This window comes from Aethalodelphis obliquidens, unplaced genomic scaffold, assembly GCF_003676395.1.
Source record: "Aethalodelphis obliquidens isolate GAN/ISIS:26980383/991018 unplaced genomic scaffold, ASM367639v1 scaffold7, whole genome shotgun sequence".
Taxonomy (NCBI): domain Eukaryota; kingdom Metazoa; phylum Chordata; class Mammalia; order Artiodactyla; family Delphinidae; genus Aethalodelphis; species Aethalodelphis obliquidens.
The window spans coordinates 32,134,079-32,161,393 of record NW_020837951.1 but is presented as its reverse complement, the minus strand read 5'-3'; the positions used below and the strand labels follow the sequence as shown (position 1 = coordinate 32,161,393).

Genomic DNA, 27,315 nt, shown 5'->3' with positions numbered 1-27,315 from the left:
GACTCTGAACTTCTTGAGGACAGTGACCATATCTGTTTTGTTCACTCCTGAGTCCACAGAGCCAAGGGCAGTGCCTGGCACACAGCAGTAGGTGTTAGCTGAACTGCACCCTGTTCATTAGTTTCTCCTTCCACCCCAAGGTCTGAATCACTTACCACCAAGAGCTATTCACAGAGCATGCATGATGTGTGGCATCGTGTTGGGTGACGTGGAGCCCAGGAACTCATCTTCACTCCCGGAGTGAGCTGGCACTGAGCCAAGAGGCAGCCACCATTGCGGCATCTTGGAAACAACACTGCATTTGTAGTCAGGACACCCTGCTTCAAACTTGTTTCCCCATCTGTAAAATAGGAATATAAACACCTAATACACCTACCTCACAGAGTTGTTCTGAAGATCACATGAGAAAAATAAATGAGAGAAGTTTCTATATCATGCAGCATCTTGCCGTGAATGCCCAATTTTTACAAGTGGCATGAGAGGAAGGTGACTTCTCCTAACCCCCACAGCAGAGCTCTCTTGTGGCTCTCTTTATCACCTCCTCCTCTCCAAGCCCCTCACAGGTGTGTGTTCCCAGAGCTCTCATGGCCTACCCCCTTATTTTACAGATGAGGAAACTGCAACCCAGACAGAGGAAGAAGTGACCTGCCCCAAATCTGACATGGAGTCAGAGGCAGAGCCAGGACTAGACCCTGGGCATCTGTGTCCTTTCCACCTATCCACCTCGGGCTGCCTCCTTCCCATGTCTCCTTGAGTCAATTTCCATACCCCTGGATGGCTCCTTCTGCCCCTTTTGAAACCATTCCTACCCTCACTACACAGACTACAGATACACAAAGGTGCCAGCTCAACTGTTTGTTAAACATGAGTTTAGTTGGGATGTATAGTGGTTAGAGGCCCCAAAATATTTTTGCCTAGGCCAGCTTGATCCTTAATACCCCTCCCATTTTCAATTCACTGATTATTTTAATGAGGCACCTTACCAGCATCCCCTCTTACTCTCTCCCTGCAAAAATAAACACATTTTTCCTCTATAGAAGAGAATTTTAGATTCACTGTTACCTGATCATTTCATGCCTGGGGAGAGGAGTCTTAGCAGATCAAAGCCCAAGTGTGTGGTGCTGAGGTAGGGACGGGGAGAGGGGGATCACGAAGGAGGAAGGGTAAATAGTGCAACAACACCAACCGAAGTAATGGCACCCATTCATTGCACTTTCTATAGCAGTGCTGTGCTAAGCCCTTAGCCTGTGCTATTTTTGTTCTAAAAACAGACAGTAACGGGGTGTACTATGTTGAATACTGCCCCCCTTAAATTCATGTCCACTTGGAACCTCGGAATGTGACCTTATTTGGAAATAGGGTCCTTAGAGATGTAATTAGCTAAGATGAGATCATACTGTAAAAGAAGAGAAAACAGAGACACAGACACGCAGGAAGAACAGCATATGACTACAGAGGCAGAGACTGGAGCGATCCTTCTACCAGCCAAGGAATGCCAAAGATTTCTGGCACCTGCCAGAAGCCAGGAAGAAGAAAGGGAGAACAGCTCTCAAGAGCCTTTGGAGAGCGTACGGGCCTGCTGACACCTTGATTTTGTATTGCTAGCCTCCCAAACTGAGAGAGAAGAAACTGCCGTTGTTTTAAACCATCTACTTGGTGGTAGCTTGTAACAGAAGCAATAGAAAATGAACAGAGGAAGTATTAAAACTCCCACAACCTAGATAAAGTTAGAAAGTATTTTAAATCCAGCATCTTTGAACTTGGTAACAACAATAGAAGGAAGGGGGGGGGGTTCCTATGATTAGTCTCCATTTCATGGATTAGGCAACTGAGGCCAGAGATGTAAGACAAAACGCCACAGTCACATAAGAGTAAGCATTACAGCTGAGACATCCATTTCAAGTCAGGCCCAGAGAGATGCTGCCCTAAAACACAAATACCCTTCCCATTGCCCATCCTTTGCTCCCTCCTCCGAACAGAGGGGGAAGATCATATCTCTTTCCCAGCATCATCTGGGGCAGGGCACACTTCACAAAAGCATGAGCTCTCAGGCTCCTCCAGCCCCTCAGCCAGGCCTGTTTCTGGGTGGCAGGCCCACCCTTCTTAGATCTAACTTCCTAATTCTGACTTGCAGGGACCAAAAGAGAATCCAAAAAACTCACAGATCTTTGGTAAACTAGGAACATAGACTTGATCTAATAAGACAAAATTGGACTACATTTGAAAAAAGTAGAGCGCAGTCAGCTTGTTATTTGGCCTTGAATGTGAAAACACTTCAACAAAAGTGGTTTCTCCTTATCATTAATTCTCTTAAAGAGAAATTTACCTAAAAGTCATCTCCCTTAAAGTGTTTTGAAAATTAGATGAGATTAAAACGAGGATGTTAAAATGAAATTAACCATTGTTTTAGGAGGCAAGATTTTAGCTAACTGACCTGGAGCCTTGAATGTCAAGCTGAAGATTTCTAACTATTCTAGAAGCTACAGGAGAGATCATCAAAGGGCTGTGAGTCAGGAGTGATGTGCGCTCTGGAAAGGCTAACTTGGCAGCCATGAGAAGGATGGATTAGAGGAGAGACTGGAAGACAATTTGAGGAGGTTGTGGTAAAGGTCCAAAGGAGAGAGCTGAAGCCAGGGCTGAAGTGGGAGGGGATGAATGAAAGCGGAGATCAAAGACACATGGCTGGGCTTCCCTGGTGGCACAGTGGTTGAGAGTCCGCCTGCCGATGCAGGGGACATGGGTTCGTGCCCCGGTCCGGGAAGATCCCACACGCCGCGGAGCAGCTGGGCCCGTGAGCCATGGCCGCTGAGCCTGTGCGTCCGGAGCCTGTGCTCCGCAACGGGAGAGGCCACAACAGTGAGAGGCCCGCGTACCGCAAAAAAAAAAAAAAAAAAAGACACATGGCAGATGTACAATGGCATTTACTCACGGCTGATTGTGGGGAATCAAATGGGATAAAGCCTGGATTTTAACAGTCAATGAAAGTGAAAGGAGGAGAAGGAGCAAAGGTAGGCAGGAGGATGAGTCTGGTTTTGTCAACAAGGAGGCTGATGTGACCATGGGAACCCTGGCCAGTTATTTGAATTGTGGTCTTCTCATTTCTGGACTTTGTTTTAGTGACAGAAATATAAACTCCCATCTTATTTAAGTCATTGATATTTTGGGGTTTCTGTCTCTTGCAGTCAAATATAAGCCTAATATCAATATTGGGGCTCTTTCCCCACAACTACAATCTCCTTTGAAAAGATAACACTTCATCCCCAGAATGTTCATAGTTTTAAAAGAAGCTGCTTCTCCCTCTCAGAGTTCTCATATTCAACCTATCGTCAAAGCTTACAATTTCTCCTTTGAAGATAACTTTTAGATTTGCCTTTCTGGTCTAGCATTCTTGATGATGCTCTTGTCTATGTGACCACTCACCTGGTACAGCATCCTCCTCTCCATCCCACCAATGCAGACACTGCTAATGGCCTGTCGTACACTGCCCTGATGGACAGCCCTGCAACCTGCCCCAACAATTCCAAATGCCCCACCTGACTTCCAAGATTCTGCCAAATCTGGCTTTGACTGATCTGACATTATTTCCCACCTTTTACCGACATGAATTTTAGTTCTAATCAGGCCAGTCTTCCTTCCAAAATACTATACCCATTCCGAGCGCCACAATGCACTCTACTTACTCTACGTGGAAGAGCTTCTCACACTTCACTTGGCTACAGTGTGTATTTAGCTATCTCCATCTTTCAAGGACTTGAACAAATTAGCCACCAGTTAGGAGCAGGTATGACTTGAACCAGGACAAAAATCCAGTAAGGCTACAGGCAAGCTCCCAGCCAGATATCATAAGCAACTAGAAAGCAGAGATCCAATCCAGTACCTCCTCAACATCAACCCCTTCCCGTAGTTCTGAGAAAAGTGGTCAATACTGAATCTGGAGAGATTCTCCAAATGTGGGAAGAAAAATAATGCAAAATGAAAGTGAAATCATTTAAAGATTTAGAGACAAATAACTAAAACTAAAACTAAGTGATAGGCTCTCCCACATAAATATAATTGGATTTAAAAACTAGAATCTACCACCTCATACCCTTTAGGATGGTTACCATCAAAAAATAGAAACTTACAAGTGTTGATGAGGGTGTGGAGAAATTGGAGCCCTTGGGCACTGTTGGGAATGTAAAATGGTGCCGCCGCTGTGGAAAACAATGTGGCAGTTCCTCAAAAAATTAAAAATAGAATTACCATATGATCCAGCAATTCCACTTCTGGGTATGTATTCAAAAGAATTGAAATCAGGGTTTTGAACAGATATTTATACACCCGTGTTCATAGTAGCATTTGCTCACAATAGCCAAAAGTTGGAAATGTCCATTGATGGATGAATAGCTAAACAAAATGTGGAATATACATACAATGGAGTATTATCCAGTCTTAAAAAGGAAGTTCTGACACATGATACAACACGGATGAACCTTGAGGACATTAGGTTAAGTGAAATAAATCAGTCACAAAAAGACAAATAGTGTAATCCACTTATATCAAGTACCTAGAATGGGTAAATTAATAGAGACAGAAAATAGAATGGTGGTTGCTAGGGGCTAGGCGGGGGAATGAGCAATTATCGTTTAGTGGGTTCAGAGCTTCTGTTTGGGAAGATTAAAAGAGTTCTGGAGATTAGCTGCATAACAATGTGAATGTACTTAACACTACTAAACTGTACACTTAAAAATGGTTAAGATGGTAAATTTTATGTTGTGTACTTTACATCAATTAAAAATAAATGTGTTTTTTAAAAATTAGAATGTATAGTATTTGGTGTTCAATTCTGGAAGCACATTTGAATCACCTGGGGAATTGTTAAAACAAGACATTGATTTTTCCCTCCCCTCCCTTTCTCCTCCCCTAGAGATAGTTATCTAATCAGTTTGAAGTAGAGGTGGATGATTCTAATGTGTACCTACAGGAATCACTATAGCACAGGAATTAGGAAAAAAATGTCAGTGATCTCACACATACTTTATAGACATGGAGTCTTAGAAGAAATGTGTGAGAGCAACAAGAAAGAGCTTAGACTTCAGTTTAACATACCTGAGGTGGATTCCCACCCTACTACTTCCTAGCTTTGTGACACTGGGCACCTTATGCTTCAGTGCCTGGCAAAGTACTCAGTGTCTAGCCTGATGCCTGGCACACAGGAAGCTATCAATAAATATTAGATTAAAAAATAACACATCTCTCTGGGAGTGTAATGACAATATTGTTACATTAGTCTGAGAATTAGCTACTAGAAACAATAAAGGTAAAGTCCCGGGCTTCCCTGGTGGCGCAGTGGTTAAGAGTCCGCCTGCCGAGGCAGGGGACACAGGTTCGTACCCCGGTCCGGGAAGATCCCACACGCCGCGGAGCAGCTGGGCCCGTGAGCCATGGCCGCTGAGCCTGCGCGTCCGGAGTCTGTGCTCCGCAATGGGAGAGGCCACAACAGTGAGAGGCCCGCGTACAGAAGAAAAAAAAAAAAAGTAAAGTCCCAAAATAGCACATGGCACACAGTAGGCATGCAATAAATGACAAATATTATTACAAATATTATGGAAAGACCTTCAGAGATCATTTAATTCAACCTCATTTAGCAGATGAAAACAATGGGGACCAGTTAAGAGAAAGGATTCTTTACCCATGGTTCATTTTATTATATAATAGCCTTCCACGATTTAAACTTCTGTTCTCTGATGTTGCCTACACCAAGACTTCCAAATATCAACATTGCTGTTCAAACCATCACTTATGACAAGAATTGGGATGTGTTCTGATAAACCTGTAGGTGCCTTGCTCAGCAATGTTACATGGGCAGAATGTATCTCTTTATGACAATCTGTGGAACATCAAATCTTAGACTTGACACTCCACAGGTCTGAGTCACTATGTATCGAAGGCAATTTCCCTGGGTTCCCTGGGGAGTAAATCACTCCTTGCTGGTTTTCAAGGGTTTTCTCTAAAATGAGGCTTCAAAGCTTCCAAACTGTCAAGACTTCAGTGACCTACCAACCAACCGTGGTGCTCCATGGCTCTCAGTTATTCACTGACAGCCCCTACACAGTGTGGTCAGAGGAAGGTACTCAGACCACCTCTGGGGCCCATTAAAAATGAAGATTCCAAGACCTGAGGGTGCAATCCTGCAGCCTCCATTTTGCCAGACTCCCAGGTTACTCTTATGCATGTTAAAGTTGAGAATCATTGTCATTCCAGGAACCATCTGGCAGTTCATTCATTCCAGTGTTCAATATTTTACTGAGCAGGTACTCCATGCAGGCCCTGTCTTTGGCACTATAGACAAAGTAAAAGAAGACATTGTTCCTATCCTCAAAGAACTCAGAATCTGCTAGAGGATAGACAAACTACAGGTGATATAGTACAGTGTGGTCATTCAATCATTTCATCATTCACCAAATAAATATCAAGAGCCCACCATATTCTAGGCATAGATTCACATACAGAAAGGCTGTACGGTATAGTGGTTAAGCCATGGACATGGCATCTGCACTGCCTAGCTCTTATACTATCAGCATGACCTTGGGCAAGTGACTTAACCTTTGTATGTCTCAGTTTCCTCATCTGTAAAATGGATACAATAATGACACTTCTCTCACAGGATGACTGTGATGATCCAATGAGTTAATAGATGTAAAGCCTGGAATAGTCTCCTGGCACATAGTAAGTGCTGAGTAGATTTCTATAGGAATCTAAGCTTCATGAAGGCCAGGATCTTTGTCCCTTTTATCCCTAACACGTAAAGTGGTACCCGCCACATAGGAGGCAATTACTAAATAATTGTTGAATGGATAAACGAATTTCTGTGGGAGACTGCCATCAACATGGCAAACTGAGCTGTAATTAACTGATTCTTCTCCTCACTTTCAACACATATATGTTGAGAAATATAAATAAACATTTAAAAATACATATATGGTCTCAAAATAAAGATAAATCCTCAGATACTGAAAAATCAAGGAAAGAAATCACAAGTATAAGTGTAAGCAGAAGCTGGCACATTAGAAGTCTCCAAAATTGCCAATTCTAATGATGGTGGTGGTGATGATGGTGATGATGTTGATGCAGCTGCCTGAAGATGACGGCTGGATGAAGATAAGTCTTGAGAAGAATTACGGGGCACAATCTTCCTAGACCAACTACATGGGAATTCATTCTCCCTGCTTTTGTCTGTGATAAATATCACCCACATATTTACCCAATAGATTTCAACATCCATGAATGTGGAGCTGCCTAGCTCATCTCTATCTCACCTGTTCATCACATGATCACTGGATTTCATACACTAAACTAGTCCCAGAAATTTCCCTGAGGCACTTTTTCCTGGTCCTGGGTCATCCATATACAAAGTTGTAAACTCATAGACTCTAATGTTTAGAAGAGACATAACATGTCAAGAAGTTCAAACTCTCAGCCAGTGTTTCACTTCACTGCTCACCACAGCTGCTAAGGTTGCTCAGCCTACTGATCATATCTAAGGAAAGGATTCAAACTTTCATGAGTTTGTTAGAAGAGATTAACATTGAGACTTCTTACAGCCTGCTATAACCTGTCCTAGCTCTAGCTGCTTGGGATACCAATCTATAAGGGATGATAAAACATTAGAGAAATAGTAATATGGCACCTGAAAACTCAGGTTTCTACATGAATCCTTTAAATAACTGGCAAAATGTAAGTTGGACCCGCTGAAAACAACGTTAACACATTGGAATAGAAATTTAAAAAGTGTTCTCAACTGGCGTTAGCCAATCCAAGGTGAGCATTTTCATTTTTTGCATGTGCAAAGTATACGGTGAAACTACTGGATACACCACCAACTCTGAGACCAGCCAGTTAAAACCAAATAGTTCACGGTGCAGTGCCGTTCACTGGGAATGAGGGATTCATTTTATTATTTCAAATGTAAACACTTGGCCTTTCTCACCTTCTGAGATGGCCCGCCCTCTGTCTGTGGAGTGTGTTTCTCTCTAAATAAATCCACTTCTTACCTATTACTTTGCCTCTCACTGAATTCTTTCTGCGATGAGACATCAAGAACCTGAGCTTCATTAAGTCCTGAAACCAGGTGTGTGATCTCAGTTGGAAGACTGTGGGTTTTGGCTGGGTTTGAGTCCTGGCAGCGTGGGTTCAAGTCCCAATCTGGGTTTTGGCTGGGTTCGAGTCCCAACAGCGTGGGTTCGAGTCCCAGCAGTGTGGGTTTGAATCCCAGTCTGGGTTTTGGCCGGGTTTGAGTCCCGGCCGTGTGGGTTCAAGTCTCAATCTGAGGTGCACGATTTCAGCTGGTGACCACGAAGGGACAGTGATAAGGTAAGAAAATGTTTGAGAGTTAGGTCTTGGTCCTACAGAGGCCCATGGGATGCCACAAACCAGGCACACTGGGGAGGAAGCTCTGCTGCTGTCTGCTCATTTTTGACTGGCAGGTCAACCCCGTATACTTATGCACATCCAACAGCAGGTCCAGGACAGAATTGTTAATCTCTATACTCTTCTCCTTGACTCTGAGGTTTTTCTCCTACATTCTTGTGTTCTTATTCATTCCTGCTCTATTTCTTTCTTTCTTCTGTTAACCCCAGAAGACCTGTGTGACCACCAAGGTGTACTCTTTATTGCTTTTACTCCTCGCCCTCTGACCCTTACAAATGCTGACCCTTTATTCCCAACTGATAGCTAGACCAACTCCTGCTCATCGTCAACACTGTTGGGGATGTCTTCTGTGACATTTTTTTTGCGACTTTTTGGGAACTAACACTGGCTGGGAGACTACCTTGGAAGGGATAGCGTCTAAAATCGTAAGTGCAAATCTTCTGACCAAATTGCGCAGTGGATTTTGACTTAAGAGTGGAATTTTGGATAGCCTGGGAGTTAGAGACGTCACCTCAGGCTTGTATGAAGTGGGTCAGGCTGCATCAATCCCAACCAATACCCCTCTGGGCCATATACTCTGGGATTGGGAAAGATGTGGACAACAGGAATTAAAAGGAAAAAACTTATTAGGTTATGTAATCAGGTTTGGCCACAATATGAGTTAGGAAATTTAAAATGAAGTGAAGTACCGTATATTCAAATTTTCACGGCCTTGCATCTAGGCAATGAAATCCAAAAGGAATTTAAGGTGTGTATAGCTCAGAGGGATAACTCTAGGAAGGACACAGAGGACATTTTAACTGACCCACCCTACAGGGCCATGGATCCTGAACAAACGTGGATCCCTCCTCCTGCTAGGTACAGGTCCTTTTGACTCTGCATTTCATAGCTCAGTCTGCCCCAGACATCAGGCGTGAAATTCAGAAAGCAACTGCTGGTCCTCAGACTCCAGTGATTGTTTTGTCCCAATTGGCTTATTTGGTTTTCAGTAATAGGGATATGGCCAAAAAGACTGAACGCACCCAGAGAAATATGAAAAAGGCCCAAATGATTGCAGTGGCTTTGTCCACTCAGAGACCACTAAAGGGGAAGCCGGTTTTTCTGGACCAATCTGGCCCTGGCAGACCACAAGGCCCATGGGTACCCATACAAGGCCAGCATACCCTGTGTGGACAAAAAGGGCACTGGAGTGAGGATTGTGATCGATGTGCCCTTTGCATACAGCCAGGGCATTGGAAGAGGGAATGCCCCAGATGCCAGAGAGCGAAGGGGGCCCCTCGGCTATTGATGGTTTTGCAATCAGAAGACTGAAGGGGCCCAAAGCCGAAAGTGGCTCTGCCTAGAGATACCAACTACATAACTAATGTTGAGCCTTGGGTGGTCATTGATGTGGCGGGCCACTTGATAGAATTTCTTATAGACACTGGTGCAACCTTCTTGATCTTAACCCAAAGGACTGGAAACTCTGGCAATCATAAGGAATATGTAATTGGGTTGTCAGGGAAGAGACACAGGCACACTTCCCTGGAACTCCTTTTGTGCAAGGTCAACGGCCAGCTGTTATTACATTCCTTCCTGGTTGTGCCTGACTGTCCCATCCCTTTAGTGGGAAGTGATTTATTAACTATGTTAGGGGTCACTCTGTTTCTCGAGGGGCAAGGGAACCACCCTCATCACCAAATGGTTCTAACAAAAAGCAAAAAAGAACAGATAAAATCTGAAGCTAAAATAGAAGCCATAGTAGACCCTGGAATGTGGAATATCGAGGTTCTGGGCTTAGCCAAAGATATCCAGCTGGTGATTATTAAGTAAAAAGGGTTACACAGTGTCTAAATATAAGGTACAAATTTCTTAAACCTAGGGAAGATCCTCAAAAATGTTTGTAAGTAGATTATCAAAATAGGAGGCCACTGGTCTGACTAAACTGACCATAGCTGATATTCAGAGCCTGACAGGAATTTTGGAAGAGGCCTTCTCCCCTAAGCTAAATGAGGAAAAGTAAAACTTTCCAACTTAGGTGAATGAGTATGTCAGTCCTTCAGTATCCTTGAGGTAACCACCCAATTCTTTGACAAAGAAAACAAAACTGTCCTTGTCTTACAAATGTAGTCTTTATAGGGCCAGAGGTGTGGCTCCAAAAATAATCCAGAACCCAGGAATCCTTTTACCACTCCTCAAACCTCCCCTATTTATCTCAAGAGGCTTGTAAATATTAAACAAAGGGGAAGCAAAGTCATCTTGGGAGGAACTTGCCTGTACCTTTGAGATGCAAATGTCCTATCTGGTCTTCTCAGGAACTCTTCTCTCTGCCATCTTTTTAAACTGCAAATTTTAAGAAGAGGGTAAAGTAATTTAGAACTTGACTTGTCAAGGATAAATAGAAATCTTAAGTATCTTGTCTGTAAACACTAGTTCCATCTGCTAGATTGATCTGTTCCATCTGCTAGAAGCCCAATTTGAATCCAACCCCTTGTAACTGATGGCTTTTATGTTGTACCTGACTTAGGGCTGAAATTTTGGAATGGGAACTATGAGGCCTCTGTGTTTGTTTGTGTGTTCATATGTATCTATATGTGCGTTGTAGGTATATGGTATTGCCAAAAATTAATCGTAAAAGAGCTCTACTTAATTGTTTTTTTAAAATTAAGCCCTTATGTAAATACTCAGAAATAGAAAACAATCTGGCCAGAATAAATTTCAGGTTCATGTCATCTGGAAAATATTTAATACTAAACTGATATCTGCTATTGAAGGTGGCTTAAACTTGTTGGTTTGATTAATATAGGCGTGTTAGAGTCATCAATGCTAACTATATTACTTCTGTTGTACCTAGGTTTATTAGAGGTCAAATAAGACCTTATTCTATCTGTTACAAATTTGTCAACAAGAAAAGTAATTCAATGTGAAAAAAACTTTTAAGAAAAGTAAGATATGTGTTTTTAGTAAGAGAAGGTGTGAAGAATGAAAAATACTGAAAAGAGTTACGCATGATCAGAATTTTCTAAGACTGGATTGAATTTAGTTGGGTAAATGGATTTTGTTAGGAATGGGCCAGCACAAGACTGGATTTGGTTTCTTCCTCCAAAGTATTCTTGAAATGCTGCTTTTGACAACAGATTGTGTGAGTTTCTTTGCCTTTAAGTGACTTGTATTTGCTTTTGAGATCTTTTGTAACTTTGGTTAAGGAATAAGTATTGTCTCACAGTGACCTATGATCTTATTTGATCAAGTGTTTTAAAACTTTTTGACAAACTTCCCAAATATCAAATTTTAATTAAGTTTCTTTTGATTTCCAGCTAACTTTAGGGTACTTTATAGGTCCCCTGAGGTATCTTAAAGAGAAATATATAACTAGGATTATTTGGTATGTTAAGTTAAATGTAATAATTCGTAATTCTGGTTATTGTGACCAAGTTTCTTTATCGATTACACTGTAATCAGATGTTTAACCATGACTTTTAAGTCTTTTGTCATTTATAGATATTTTTGTACTCTGATGCTGTTACAAAAAGTGCTTCATCATCAAAGAGATTCACAGAAAGGCTATGGAAACAATTACAACAGTTCCACACCAAGGTGATGGCTATGTGAGGATTCCAGCCCATACTGACTTAAAACAAGGAGCTGCCCTGCCCCTGGAGCCCCTAGATCAGGCATCGGAGATTTTTACTCCCTGACAGACAAGGTTGATGCCCCTACTCAGCCTTGAAGCAGTTACCGAAGACAGACCATCACCCTTCTGCTTCCCATAAGAATATGGGAGTAAACTCTCTGAGGGGGAAATAAAACAGGAGGGAAGGAGGCAGGGCACAACCTTTGAAAGAATGACATAGCCCGAGGACATGACATAAACTGATCAGAACCAAATGGGTCCAAGATGGCGGACAAGTCAACTTCCACTAGACCTTGAGCCTCAGTATACACTCACATCAACAAGCTAAATGACACACCCACAGGTGCCATGACAGTTCCAAGACCAACCATAAGGATCAAAAAGTGGGCGGTGGCCCAATTCCTGGAAATCCCTGCCCCTTCCTAAAATAGCTGGAATACTCCTCCAGCAATTTTAGCCTATGAAAATAGCACTCATTAGCCTATGAAATTACCCAGTTCTATAAAAACTGACAACCCCATACCCTGGTGCCTTTCTCACTTTCTGAGATGGCCCACACTCTGTCTGTGGAGTGTGTTTCTCTCTAAATAAATCCACTTCTTACCTATCAAAAAAAAATATGAACACTTTAATATACCTCCCCCAAAGCTGATCTGATTCTGAACGATCATAATTCCTAGACAATTCTAAATAAATAAAATTGTTAGGATACACTGAGTAGTCTCATTTTTAACATAAAGAGGCACACCATTTTTACTACCAGAAAATCAGTTTCTCCCTGAACCTTCTAAAATATTAAATATTTAGAGATTCTCCTCTTCAAAAGCACCCACTTGTCTCTGTCTAGCCCTCGTTCTGTCATTGGAAACACCCTCTCATTACCTGCCTTCAGCCCCCCAAACATCCATACCCATGCTTGGTCGGCCTCTGAAAACCAACTTTGCTTCTAGACAGTCAAGGATTCCTGGAGGAAAGGTAACTACTGGGTGACCTCAGTTCCCCTGCCCACTGGCAGAGGCAGCACAGTACACTTATTAAGCCCCAGGGTCAGGCTACCTGGGTTTACTTGCTGGTTGGAGAATGCACGTCACCCCTCAATAACCATCTGACCCTGAGCAAGTTACTCAACATCTCTGAGTCTTTTACCTCCTCTGTGCCACAGGGATGACAGTCATAATACCTTACTTATCGTGCAGTTATGAGCTAAAATGAGGGAACACGTGGAAAGCATATAGAACAGTGCTTGGCACAAAGTAAGTGCCCAATACGTACTAGCTATTTTTTACTGTTGTCCCTGTGCCCTCTTTGATCCTAGATGACTCTTTCCTCTCCACTCTATCTCAGGTTTGTGTCACCTCATAACCAAATTTCTGCCATGATTTGAGGCTAGGACTATGGAAATACAGTAGACATTACGGAAGATTTCAAGAAGGCAATAACATTAAAGTTGGACAATAAAAAATTTCTTTCCCTCTATTTGAGTGCTTATCAGAAAACTGGAAAAGGAAGAAATTAAAGAATTGCATAATCCCCTTAAAATTCCCTATAGACCAATCACGGTCCCTTCAACTTCCATCTATATATTATCAGATGGGTATATTTAGTACTCTCTCTCCCCATCCCAATATGTCACATCTTCCCAACCTTGTTTATTTGTCAGAGCTTTCCCCCTAACTTTATCTTTTCTAAACCTTCTCAGCCCAAACGTATGCCATGTGCCAGCTACAGTAACATCAGGGCTTAGCGGAGAGGAGTTACACATCCAAATTTTCCTGAGCCCTCTATTCCTAAGAATACGAGTAACTTTGAAGAAACCACACACTAGACTAGGTAAAAGTAAATACCTATAAATACTAGTTAGCTAAAAATAAAATAAAATAGCTTATTGGACTCAAATTGCTTTTTATTTGTGCCATTTCTGTCAGTGTCACACATAAATTTTAATTATACTAAAAGAAGAATTAAGGAACAACTGTCAGGCAGACAGACTGAAAGTGACAGGGTTGCTGTAGGTTATGAATGTTGTTCACTGCACAAAGGCAACCAGCTGAGGGGTTAGTGGGGCCTGAAATCCAGCTTCTCACTCAAAAAGCCATGCATCCTGGGACACGTGGAATTTACTCAGAAGGGACATATTTTTCTACTTCATACAAAGACACCATATGGGCTAGGAGTGGTTACATACAGGGTTATTTAGTAAATAAGCAAATATATTGAGGATAACGGGACCCAGATTTCTCACTGTCAGAGAAAAGAGTTTCAAATATGGAAAGGATGTTGGGTTGGTGGATGTATCAATGTGAACTCATGACATTTCATACAGATCGATATAATTTATGTGAGTCTGTGAAGGTGTGTACATGAATACATTTCCTAGCTACTTCCACCAAGTGGGTCTAGAATCCATGATATACCAGTAGCAATGATCATATTAATATTCTCTGATAAAAGGAATCAGAGCCCATTGGAAAGATAGAGGATTCCAGGGCTAGGACAACGAAAATACAAGATGAGTCAGGAACATCTTGTGGTTCTAGAAAGTAAGAAAGTGCTCAAAAATCTTGGGAACGTGTCAAAATTACAGAAGGCTAGCTTGAAAGGGTTCTCTCCTTCCACCTGTCTCTAGTCTCCCAAACACCCATACCCATGCTTGCCAAAATCAGGGAAAATATGAGCATCAAAATAACTATTGACAATCATAGATTATAACTCATTAAATAAAATTATAATCTAGTAATTCACACTGACACAAACGAATGAATAAAAAATAAATGGGAGAGAGGGAAAAACTGTACCTTAGAATACCAACTAATAAATACAGAATAATAAAAGTTAGAAAATTGTCATTTGGTAACTATCAGAGTAATAATTCAGGCAAAATGATCAATGGATGCTTACATTAATGGGTGAAAATTTAACGGGAACAGGATATTTCATCCCAAGGTATAACCCCATAAAATATTTATCAATTAGTGAATACAAAATACTTATTCATTAACGACAAAATCACTATTTATTAATCTTTTTTTTAACATCTTTATTGGAGTATAATTCCTTTACAATGGTGGGTTACTTTCTGCTTTATAACATAGTGAATCAGCTATACATATACATATATCCCCATATCTCCTGCCTCCTGCGTCTCCACGCTATCCTCCCAATCCGACCACCCTAGGTGGTCACAAAGCACCGAGCTGATCTCCCTGTGCTATGCAACTGCTTCTCACTAGCTGTTCTACATTTGGTGGTGTATATATATCCATGCGACTCTCTCACTTCGTCCAAGCTTACACTTCCCCGTCCCCTCGTCCTCAAGTCCACTCTCTACGTCTGCATCTTTATTCCTGTCCTGCCCTTAGGTTCTTCAGAACTTTTTTTTTTTTTAGATTCCATATATATGTGTTAGCATGTGGTATTTGTTTTTCTCTTCCTAACTTACTTCACTCTGTATGACAGACTCCAAGTCCATCCACCTCACTACAAATAACTCAATTTCGTTTCTTTTTATGGCTGAGTAATATTCCATTGTATATATGTGCCACATTTTCTTTATCCATTCATCTGTTGACGGACACTTAGGTTGCTTCCATGTCCTGGCTATTGTAAATAGAGCTGCAATGAACATTGTGATACATGACTCTTTTTGAATTATGGTTTTCTCAGGGTATATGCCCAGTAGTGGGATTTGCTGGGTCATACAGTAGTTCTATTTTTAGTTTTTTGAGGAAACTCCATACTGTTCTCCATAGTGGCTGTATCAATTTACATTCCCACAAACAGTGCAAGTCAGTTTCTTTTTCTCCACACCCTCTCCAGCATTTACTGTTTGTAGATTTTCTGATGATGGCCATTCTGACTAGTGTGAGGTGATACTTCATTGTAGTTTTGATTTGCATTTCTCTAATGATTAGTGATGTTGAGCATCCTTTCATGTGTTTGTTGGCAATCTGTATATCTTCTTTGGAGAAACGTCTATTTAGGTCTTCTGCACATTTTTGGATTGGGTTGTTTGTGTTGTTGATATTGAGCTGCATGAACTGCTTGTAAATTTTGGAGATTAATCCTTTGTCAGTTGCTTCATTTGCAAATATATTCTCCCACTCTGAGAGTTGCCTTTTCATCTTCTTTATGCTTTCCTTTGCTGTGCAAAAGCTTTTAAGTTTCATTAGGTCCCATTTGTTTACTTTTGTTTGTATTTCTATTTCTCTAGGCGGTGCGTCAAAAAGGACCTTGCTGTGATATATGTCATAGAGTGTTCTGCCTATGTTTTCCTCTAAGAGGTTTACAGTGTCTGGCCTTACATTTAGGTCTTTAATCCATTTTGAGTTTATTTTTGTGTTTGTGTTAGGGAGTGTTCTAATTTCAATATTTTGCAGGTTGCTGTTCAGTTTTCCCAGCACCACTTATTGAAGAGGCTGTCTTTTCTCCATTGTATATTCTTGCCTCCTTTATCAAAGATAAGGTGACCATATGTGCGTGGGTTTATCTCTGAGCTTTCTATCCTGTTCCATTGATCTATATTTCTGGTTTTGTGCCAGTACCATACTGTCTTGATTACTGTAGCTTTGTAGTATAGTCTGAAGTCAGGGAGCCTGATTCCTCCAGCTCTGTTTTTTGTTCTCAAGATTGCTTTGGCTATTCTGGGTCTTTTGTGTTTCCATACAAATTGAGAAATTTTTTGTTCTAGTTCTGTGAAAAATGCCATTGGTAGTTTGACAGGGATTGCATTGAATCTGTAGATTGCTTTGGGTAGTATAGTCATTTTCACAACATTCCTTCTTCAAATCCAAGCACATGGTGTGTCTCTCCATCTGTTTGTATCATCTTTAATTTCTTTCATCAGTGTCTTATAGAATTCTGCATACAGGTCTTTTGTCTCCTTAGGTAAGTTTACTCCTAGGTATTTTATTCTTTTTGTTGCAGTGGTAAATGGGAGTGTTTCCTTAATTTCTCTTTCATATTTTTCATCATTAGGATATAGGAATGCAAGAGATTTCTGTGCATTAATTTTGTATCCTGCTACTTTACCAAATTCTTTGATTAGCTCTAGTAGTTTTCTGGTAGCATATTTAGGATTCTCTATGTATAGTATCATGTCATTTGTAAACAGTGACAGCGTTACTTGTTTTTTTTCTATTTGGATTCCTTTTATTTCTTTTTCATCTCTGATTGCTGTGGCTAAAACTTCCAAAACTATGTTGAATAATAGTGGTGAGAGTGGGCAACCTTGTCTTGTTCCTGATCTTAGTGGAAATGGTTTCAGTTTTCCTCCACCGAGAACGATGTTGGATGTGGGTTTGTCATATATGGCCTTCATTATGTTGAGGAAAGTTCCCTCTATACCTACTTTCTGCAGGGTTTTTATCATAAATCGGTGTTGAATTTTGTCGAAAGCTTTCTCTGCATCTATTGAGATGATCATATGGTTTTTATTCTTCAATTTGTTAATATGGTGTATCACATTGATTCATTTGCATATATTGAAGAATTCTTGCATTCCTGGGATAAACCCCACTTGATCAAGGTGTTTGATCCTTTTAATGTGCTGTTCAATTCCGTTTGCTACTATTTGGTTGAGGATATTTGTATCTATGTTCATCAGTGATATTGGCCTGTAGTTTTCCTTTTTTCTGACATCTTTGTCTGGTTTTGGTATCAGGGTGATGTGGCCACATAGGATGAGTTTGGGAGTGTTCCTCCCTCTGCTATATTTTGGAAGACTTTGAGAAGGATAGGTGTTAGCTCTTCTCTAAATGTTGATAGAATTCACCTGTGAAGCCATCTGGTCCTGGGCTTTTGTTTGTTGGAAGATCTTTAATCACAGTTTCAATTTTAGTGCTTGTGATTGGTCTGTTTATATTTTCTTTTTCTTCCTGGTTCAGTCTTGGAAGGTTGTGCTTTTCTAAGAATTTGTCCATTTCTTCCAGGTTGTCCATTTTATTGGCATAGAGTTGCTTGTAGTAATCTCTCATGATCCTATGTATTTCTGCAGTGTCAGTTGTTACTTTGTTTTCATTTCTAATTCTATTGATTTGAGTCTTCTCCCTTTTTTTCTTGATTAGTCTGGCTAATGGTTTATCAATTTTGTTTATCTTCTCAAAGAACCAGCTTTTAGTTTCACTGATCTTTGCTATCATTTCCTTCATTTATTTCTGATCTGATCTTTATGATTTCTTTCCTTCTGCTAACTTTGGGGTTTTTTTGTTCTTCTTTCTCTAACTGCTTTAGGTGTAAGGTTAGGTTGTTTGAGATGTTTCTTGTTTCTTGAGGTAGGATTGTATTGCTATAAACTTCCCTCTTAGAATGCTTTTGCTGCATTCCATAGGTTTTGGTTCACTGTGTTTTCATTGTCATTTGTTTCTAGGTATTTTTGATTTCCTCTTTGATTTCTTCAGTGATCTCTTGGTTATTTAATAGTGTACTGTTTAGCCTCCATGTGTTTGTGTTTTTTACAGATTTTTCTTCCTGTAATTGATATCTAGTCTCATAGCGTTGTTGTCAGAAAAGATTCCTGATACGATTTCAATTTCCTTAAATTTACCAAGGCTTGATTTGTGACCCAAGATATGATCTGTCCTGGAGAATGTTCCATGAGCAGTTGAGAAGAAAGTGTATTCTGTTGTTTTTGGATGGAATGTCTTACAAATATCAATTAAGTCCATCTTGTTTAATGCATCATTTAAAGCTTGTGTTTCCTTATTTAGTTTCATTTTGGATGATCTGTCCATTGGTGAAAGTGGGGTGTTAAAGTCCCCTACTATGAATGTGTTACTGTCTCTTTCCCCTTTTATGGCTGTTAGCATTTGCCTTATGTATTGAGGTGCTCCTATGTTGGGTGCATAAATAGTCACAATTGTTATATTTTCTTCTTGGATTGATCCCTTGATCATTATGTAGTGTCCTTCTTTGTCTCTTGCAATAGTCTTTATTTTAAAGTCTATTTTGTCTGATATGAGAATTGCTACTCCAGCTTTCTTTTGATTTCCATTTGCACGAAATATCTTTTTCCATCCCCTCACTTTCAGTCTGTATGTCCCTAGGTCTCAAGTGGGTCTCTTGTAGACCGCATATGTACGGGTCTAGTTTTTGTATCCATTGAGCCCGTCTATGTCTTTTGGTTGGAGCACTTAATCCATTTACATTTAAGGTTGTTATCCATATGTATGTACCTGTTACCATTTTCTTAATTGTTTTGGGTTTGTTAATGTAGGTCTTTTCCTTCTCCTGTGTTTCCTGCCTAGAGAATTCCTTTAGCATTTGTTGTAAAGCTGGTTTGGTGGCACTGAATTCTCTTAGCTTTTGCTTGCCTGTTAAGATTTTAATTTCTCCGTCAAATCTGAATGAGATCCTTGCTGGGTACAGTAATCTTGGTTGTAGTTTTTTCCCTTTCATCACTTTAAATATGTCCTGCCACTCCCTTCTGGCTTGCAGAGGTTCTGCTGAAAGTTCAGCTGTTAACCTTATGGGGATTCCCTTGTGTGTTATTTGTTGTTTTTCCCTTGCTGCTTTTAATATGTTTTCTTTGTATTTATTTTTGATAGTTTGATTAATATGTGTCTTGGCATGTTTCTCCTTGAGTTTATCCTGTATGGGACCCTCTGAGCTTCCTGGACTTGATTGACTATTTCGTTTCCCATATTAGGGAAGTTTCAACTATAATCTCTTCAAATATTTTCTCAGTCCCTTTCTTTTTCTCTTCTTCTTCTGGGACCCCTGTAATTTGAACGATAGTGCGTTTAATGCTGTCCCAGAGGTCTCTGAGACTGTCCTCATTTCTTTTCATTCTTTTTTCTTTATTCTGCTCTGTGGTAGTTATTTCTACTATTTTATCTGCCCGGTCACTTATCTGTTCTTCTGCCTCAGTTATTCTGCTGTTGATTCCTTCTAGAGAATTTTTAATTTCATTTACTGTGTTGTTCATCATTGTTTGTTTGCTCTTTAGTTCTTCTAGGTCCTTGTTAAACGTTTCTTGTATTTTCTCCATTGTATTTCCAAGATTTTGGATCATCTTTACTATCATTACTCTGAATTCTTTTGCAGGCAGACTGCCTATTTCCTCTTCATTTGTTTGGTCTGTTGGGTTTTTACCTTGCTCCCTCATCTGCTGCGCCATTTCTCTGTCTTCTCATTTTGCTTATCTTACTGTGTGTGGCGTTTCCTTTTCGCAGGCTGCAGGTTCATAGTTCCCATTGTTTTTGGTGTCTGCCCCCAGTGGGTAAGGTTGGCTCAGTTGGTTGTGTAGCGTTCCTGGTGGAGGGGACTGGTGCCTGTGCTCTGGTGGATGAGGCTGGATCTTGTCTTTCTGGTGGGCAAGAGTGCATTTGGTGGTGTGTTTTGAGGTGTCTGTGAACTTATTATGATTTTAGGCAACCTCCCTGCTAATGGATGGGGTTGTGTTCCTGTCTTGCTAGTTGTTTGGCATGGGGTATCCAGCACTGTAGCTTGCTGGTCATTGAGTGGAGCTGGGTCATAGCGTTGAGATGGAGATCTCTGGGAGACCTTTTACTGTTTGATATTACATGGGGCTGGGAGGTCTCTGGTGGATAAATGCCCTGAAATTGGCTCTCCCACCTCAGAGGCTCAGGATTGACACCCAGCTGGAGCACCAAGACCCTGTCAGCCACACGGCTCAGAAGAAAAGTGAGAAAAAGAAAGAAAGAAAGAAAAAATAAAATAAAGTTATTAAAATAAAGAATTTTTAAAAATATTAAAAATAAAAAAGTTATTTAAAAAAAGAAAGAAAGAAGAGAGCAACCAAACGAAAAAACAAATCCACCAATGGTAACAAGCGCTGAAAACTAACCCCCAAAACCCCAAGAAAACAGACAGGCAGAACCCTAGGACAAATGGTAAAAGCAAAGGTATACAGACAAAACCATACAAAGAAGCATACACATACATACTCAGAAAAAGAGAAAAAGGAAAAAAAAAATATATATATATATATATATAAAATAAAGAGAGCAACCAAATCAATAAACAAATCTACCAATGATAATAAGCTCTCAATACTAGACTAAGATAAACATAAAACCAGAAACAATTTAGATTCAGAAAGCAAACCCCAAGTCTATAGTTGCTCCCAAAGTCCACCACCTCAATTTTGGATGATTCCTTGTCTCTTCAGGTATTCCATAGGTGCAGGGTACATCAAGTTGATTGTCAAGATTTAATCTGCTGCTCCTGAGGCTGCTGGGAGAAGTTTCCCTTTCTCTCCTTTGTTTGCACAGCTCCTGGGGTTCGGCTTTGGATTTTGCCCCTCCTCTGCATGTAGGTTGCCTGAGGGTGTCTGTTCCCCCGCCCAGACAGGACAGGGTTAAAGTAGCAGCTGATTAGGGGTCTCTGGCTCACTCAGGCTGGGGGTAGGGAGGGGCGAGCCTGCAGTGGCAGAGGCCAGCATGATGTTTCAACAGCCCGAGGCACACAGTGTGTTCTCCCGGGGAAGCTGTCCCTGGATCACGGGACCCTGGCAGTGGCGGGGTGCACAGGCTCCCGGGAGGGGAGGCGTGGATAGTGACCTGTGCTTGCACACAGTCTTCTTGGTGGCTGTAGTAGCAGCCTGAGCGTTTCATGCCAGGTGTCCATGCTGATAGCCGCGGCTCACACCTGTCTCTGGAGCTCATTTAGGCGGTGCTCTGAATCCCCTCTCCTCGTGCATCCCCAAACAATGGTTCTTGCCTCTTAGGCAGCTCCAGACCTTTTCTTGTACTCCCTCCCAGCTAGCTGTGGTGCAGTAGCCCTCTTCCGGCTGTGTTCATGCAGCCAACTCCAGTCCTCTCCCTGGGATCTGACCTCTGAAGCCCGAGCCTCAGCTCCTAGCCCCCACCCACCCTGGCTGCCGAGCAGACAGGCCTCTCCGGCTAGTGAGTGCTGGTCGGCACCGATCCTCTGTGCGGGATTCTCTCCACTTTGCGCCCTGCACCCCTGTTGCTGTGCTCTCCTCCGTGGCTCTGAAGCTTCTCCACCCCCGCCCATCCCCCGTCTCTGCCAGTGAAGGGGCTTCCTAGTGTGTGGAAACTTTTCCTCCTTCACAGCTCTCTCCCAGAGGTGCACATCCCGTCCCTATCCTGTTGTCTCTGTTTTTTCTTTTTTCTTTTGCCCTACCCAGGTACATGGGGAGTTTCTTGCCTTTTGGGAAGTCTGAGGTCTTCTGCCAGTGTTCAGTAGGTGTTCTGTAAGAGTTGTTCCACATGTAGATGTATTTCTGATGTATTTGTGGGGAGGTAGGTGATCTCCACGTCTTACTCCTCCACCATCTTGAAGGTCCCTCACTATTAATCAATCTTAGAGTGGATAACCTTGCAGACACCATCTTAACCAAGTGACAAAACCAAACATCACCAGTAATGGAATAAATCAACATTACATGCCACCTGATGTGTGATGCATGGAACAGAACAAACATGTCAACGCTTTTATGATTTTCCTGACAAACATACATAACCTGAATCTAATCATTAGAAGAATTAGAGAAATCCAAATTGGGAAACATTCTACAAAATTATGGGACTAAACTCTTCAAAAATGCCAATGTCATGAAAGATAAGGGAAGAGTAAAGAACTATTCCAGACTAAAGTGACAAGATGACTAAATGCAACACAAGACCTTGATTGTATCCTGGATCTGTAAAAGACATTATTAAGACAATTAGAAAATTTCTAAAGGAGCCTATGGATTTTGATGTTTGTTTTGAGGGTATGTAGAAGAGTATCCTACATACAAACTAATAGAGAGTGAAAATGTAACAGTAACAATAAAAGAAGTTTGCTAATCCAAAAGTGGGGAAAAAGAAAAAAAAACCATAAAACAGGGAGAATAGAAAAGAATTTTAATTATAGGCATAAACTAAAATATATATAAATATATAATTTACATAAATATAAATACTAAATACTTTTATTAGAAGACAAAGATTAGAAACAATAAAAACAAAATATAAAACTTATTCATAGGTGCTTATAAGAGTTTTAAATATAGGTACAGAGAAAGATTAAAGGTAAAAGGATAGAGAAGCTATATCATACAAACACTAACCAAAAGATAGTTGATACAGCTATGTAAATATCAGACAAAGTAAATTTTTAGAAAAAAATCATTGCCAGAGATAACAGATACTTTTGATAATAATAAAAGTTTGTTATACCAGGAAGATATAACAATTTCTAAATTTGTATGCACCCAATAATATAGTTTCAAAATAAGGCTAAATTTTACAGAATGAAAATAAATAGCTAAATGTGCATCATTATGGAAAACTTAATATACTTCTCAGAATAACAAATAGCAGGAAAAAATCAGTAAAAACAAAGAAGACCTAACTAATGCAATTAACAAATTTAACCTAATTGAAATATATAGAACACTGCAGACAAAGATGGAATATACGCTCTTTTGAAGTGCATGAGGAGCAGTTACTAAAATTGACATATGCTAAACCATAAGCTTTAACAAATTTCAAATAATTGAAATAAAGCATGTTTTCTGACCACAGTGGAATTTAGATATCAGTTATGAAAAGATGACTCAAAAATTCCCCTATATTTGGAAATTAAGCAATATAATTCTTATAACACTCATGGGTCAAAGAAGTAATGATAATGGAAATTAAAACGTATGTTTAATTGAATGATAAAAATTATACAGCATATGAAAACTTGGGAGAGGTTAAGTTAAAACTGTACTGAAAAAGAAAAAAAAAACTGTACTGAGAGGAAAATAAATCTAAAAGCTTATATTAGAAAATAATAACTAAAAATCAATGACCTTTGTATCTATCTGAAGAACTTAGAATAAAGAACAGCAAAGTAAACTCTAAAAAGAAGGAAGAAAACAATAAAGAGGAGAAATTAATGAAATAGAAAACAAATACACAAAAAACAGAATGAACAAAACCAAAGTATGTTTCCTTGAAAAGACTGATAAAATTGATAAACTCCTGGCAAGATTCATTAAGTAAAAAGAAGTATGGACAAATTTGCTGTATCAGGAACAAAAGAGAGTACATCACTACTGAACCTACAGGAATAAAAATGATAGGAACAAGGTATTATGAAAAATTTTGTGCCAATAAATCTGAAAACTTTGATGAAATAGATAAATTCCTAGAGCACAGCTTTCTAAAACAGAAACAAAATGAATTTTAGAAATGTGAAAATTCTATTTCTATTAAATAAATTGAATATGCTATTAAAAAATATTCCACAAAGAAAACTCCATGCCCAGATATAAATTATCCTAAACATTTAAGAAAGAAATGACACCAATTTTATGTAATTTCTTCTGGGGTGTAGAAAAAGAGATAACACTTTCTAAATCATTTTGATAAGGGCAGTGCATCCTTGGTACCTTCTTACTCTGGAATTCTATGAAATAACTGTAAGATAAATGATAGGTAATAATTTATTAAGAACTCTCCATGATATGCCAGGAACCACTCAGTGCCACTTCAGGAAGTCCCTCCAAGTTTTTTGCTACCCTAATTGTGAGGACTTTTTTTTTTATTATTGAATAAAATCTTCCTTTGTGTAGCTTCCTTCCATCATTCCTATTTCTACCCTAAATGTGTGACATTTGGATGAAGCAGTTTAAATTGGGCACAGTTTAATGTAGTTTAAAAAAAAACAAATTTTCTGCCCTTTTTGGAGAGGAGGGTCAAGTAATGTGCAAAACAGACCATAGATGTCTTTACTCAATCCCTGAGCTTTACACCATCACCAAGCCCTGACTCTTACAGTGTCAGCTTAAGGTAAGGAAAAAGCTCATGGTGTCTGTTTTACGTATTACTTGAGAAAGATGCAGCACAACTAAAGAAAGTAAGGAAAGAGCTTCCCAAGTAATGATGGCAACTCTTGGCTGCACTGAACTTTACACTTCACAAAACATTTTTCATTTGTTATTTATAAGAATCCTGGGAGGGAAGCAGGGCACTTATTATTCCCACTTTACATGAAGAAAGTTGAACTCAGAAAGGATTAAATATTGGCCCAAGTCACACAGGTAATGAGTGATAAGGTGGGTTTTGAACTTAATGCCTTTGATCCCTAATTTTACGCACTTTCCACAATACCACACAACCCTCAAACGGCTAAGTAATGAAAGTGATGCATATGGGAATGCTTTAACTATCCAGGGTTATACAAACTGGAAAGATGAACGCTAAAGAGGGATAGACTGAGAGAAGCCAAAGCAAAATTATTATCTCTTGCTGACAGAATGGCTAGTAGCCACCTTCTGCATGTGTCCTTCATATAGGCAAGACCCAGATTAACTTACACTTCAAAAAGTAAGCATATAAGAACCTCGGCCTCCAAGATATCTTTCCCACCAGCCTGAAATTTGCTTCCTTATTATGATAGCACTGGAAGCATGGTCTTCCCTGCTGCCCAATATTCTTCCTATAGTTCTGCCTTCTTGGCTCACCATCTGCTCTGTTACAGAAACTACATCAGATTATCTTCAACCACTTCCTCTCTCTTGCCCTCTACAGCAAACATTAAACAACTGTCAATTCTAATCAATTCATTCTTTCAATAAGGGTTTAAAAGCCAGCCATGTGCCAAGCCTACCTGATACACTTCTTGATATACCAGACTACATAATGATTCGTATTTTACGTGAGCATCTCTCTCAGCAGACTCAGAGAAACTCCTGGGCAGGCCCGTATCTTATATATCTCTGCATTCCTAGAACTTAGCACAACCCACAGCAAATAAGTGATCAGTAAATATTTGAAAGAAAAGAAGGAGAGAACTCGTCTCCCTTCTCCATGCTAGAGCTATTTGCTGATTTCTCCCTGGACCTCTGCTCCTAGCTCCAGGTTTTCCCCTTCTGCCCATCTTACTTATTGCCTGCATTAGAAGGATGTCTGTAAAACACAGATATGAATTCTGTGAATATGTCTGATCTCTACTGAAAAAAATCTTTAAAGTCCTTAGTGTTGTCCCAATTCAGGCCAGCTGCAGGCAGGAGCATAAGCACCCTCTAAAAGAGAACTGGCTCTAACATCAGACCCAACCTCCTGGCCACCTTCTCCAACGCTGCCACTCCTCTTGGCTATGCCAAAGTCAGGTCTGGTCCTTTGACCCTCTGAATGGTGGACCTTCTCATGCTGTAACTCTGGGCTTGGGCCTGCCTTACTTCCTGGAAGTACTCTGTGGGCCCTCTCCGCCCCATATCTGGGGGAAGGTCCTCATGCAGCTCTGACATCCAGATCCCCACACCAGGCCCAGGCTCTCAGTGCCCACTTTCCCACGAGGAGGATGCGGGTAAGAATAGCATATTAGACTCATAATAATCTGGCTACGGGTCAGCCTCCTGCCTCATCCTTCATAAAATCTATATTTCAGTCACCTCAGAATTTTTACCACTCCCTCAATGTGCTATGTTCTTAAACATATGCTCTTCCTGCTGCCTTAAATGGTTCATCTCATCCTTCCCACACAACCACCTTTTACCTGCCTCATCTCCCTATAAAACTCCTACTGATCCATCAAGGTCCAGCTCAAACTTCATCTTCTCTCTCCCTGAGCCCCAGTCTTAATTAAATATGGTTTTGGTGATTATGCTTCTACTCTAACACCAATCTCATTTTACTCTGACAGCAGTTTATGTCTGTCTCTGCCTGCAGACCAGGAGCTCCAGGAAGATGGGGACTTTGTCCTGTTCAGTGTTATATACCTAAAGATTAGCTCCATGAATTAAAAGCAGGAACTGTGCCATTGTTGAATAAATGAAACTGGGAAGCATTAACAAACTGTCTTTTAATAAATGAATAAATGTTTTACAGGTAGCTTCTATTACACACTTGAACACCAATACCCACTATCTCTACCATCATCAACATGAGGGTGTACATTGATAGACTGATTCATTCATTCATTTGCTGAATCCCTCATATTGCAACATAACGGGTTAGATGTTGGGGTCATGGAGGTAAATAAAGCATAGACCCTGTCTTTGGGGAGCTCAGATTCTTCTAGAATCAATTATAAAACAATGTGAAAATGCATTAATAGACATATGCTTAGGGTTAATATATTTCAAAAAAACGTATTATTCTTTTAAAACAAAATGGAGTTCACATGCTTGTGACAAATGTTATTTAGTGGCTGATAACAGTGCAGAAATTTTGAAGTGGTTTCATCACCAGCCATTTCATTCTCTGGGTGACTTTGGTTGAAACCAAGATCAAGAAAGCTTTTAAAGAATACTTCTTTCAAGCTGAAAATGTGAATGAGTTTCCACCTGAAAGAAATGATGAATCCTTTTCCTAAAACAGAGGTAATTGTTAGCA

The 27,315-nt window shown here is 40.2% G+C and overlaps 1 long non-coding RNA gene across 1 annotated transcript in view; it reads right to left on the bottom strand.

Moving 5' to 3' along the window:
- The window catches only part of LOC113619895 (uncharacterized), a 321,238-nt gene that overhangs the window by 6,693 nt on the left and 287,230 nt on the right, over positions 1 to 27,315 (bottom strand). The window contains exons 4-5 of the long non-coding RNA XR_003432572.1: positions 10,669 to 10,731; positions 156 to 340 (exon numbers count right to left, since the gene is read on the bottom strand). This is a non-coding gene — a long non-coding RNA (uncharacterized LOC113619895). The remainder of the gene's footprint in view (positions 1 to 155; positions 341 to 10,668; positions 10,732 to 27,315) is intronic.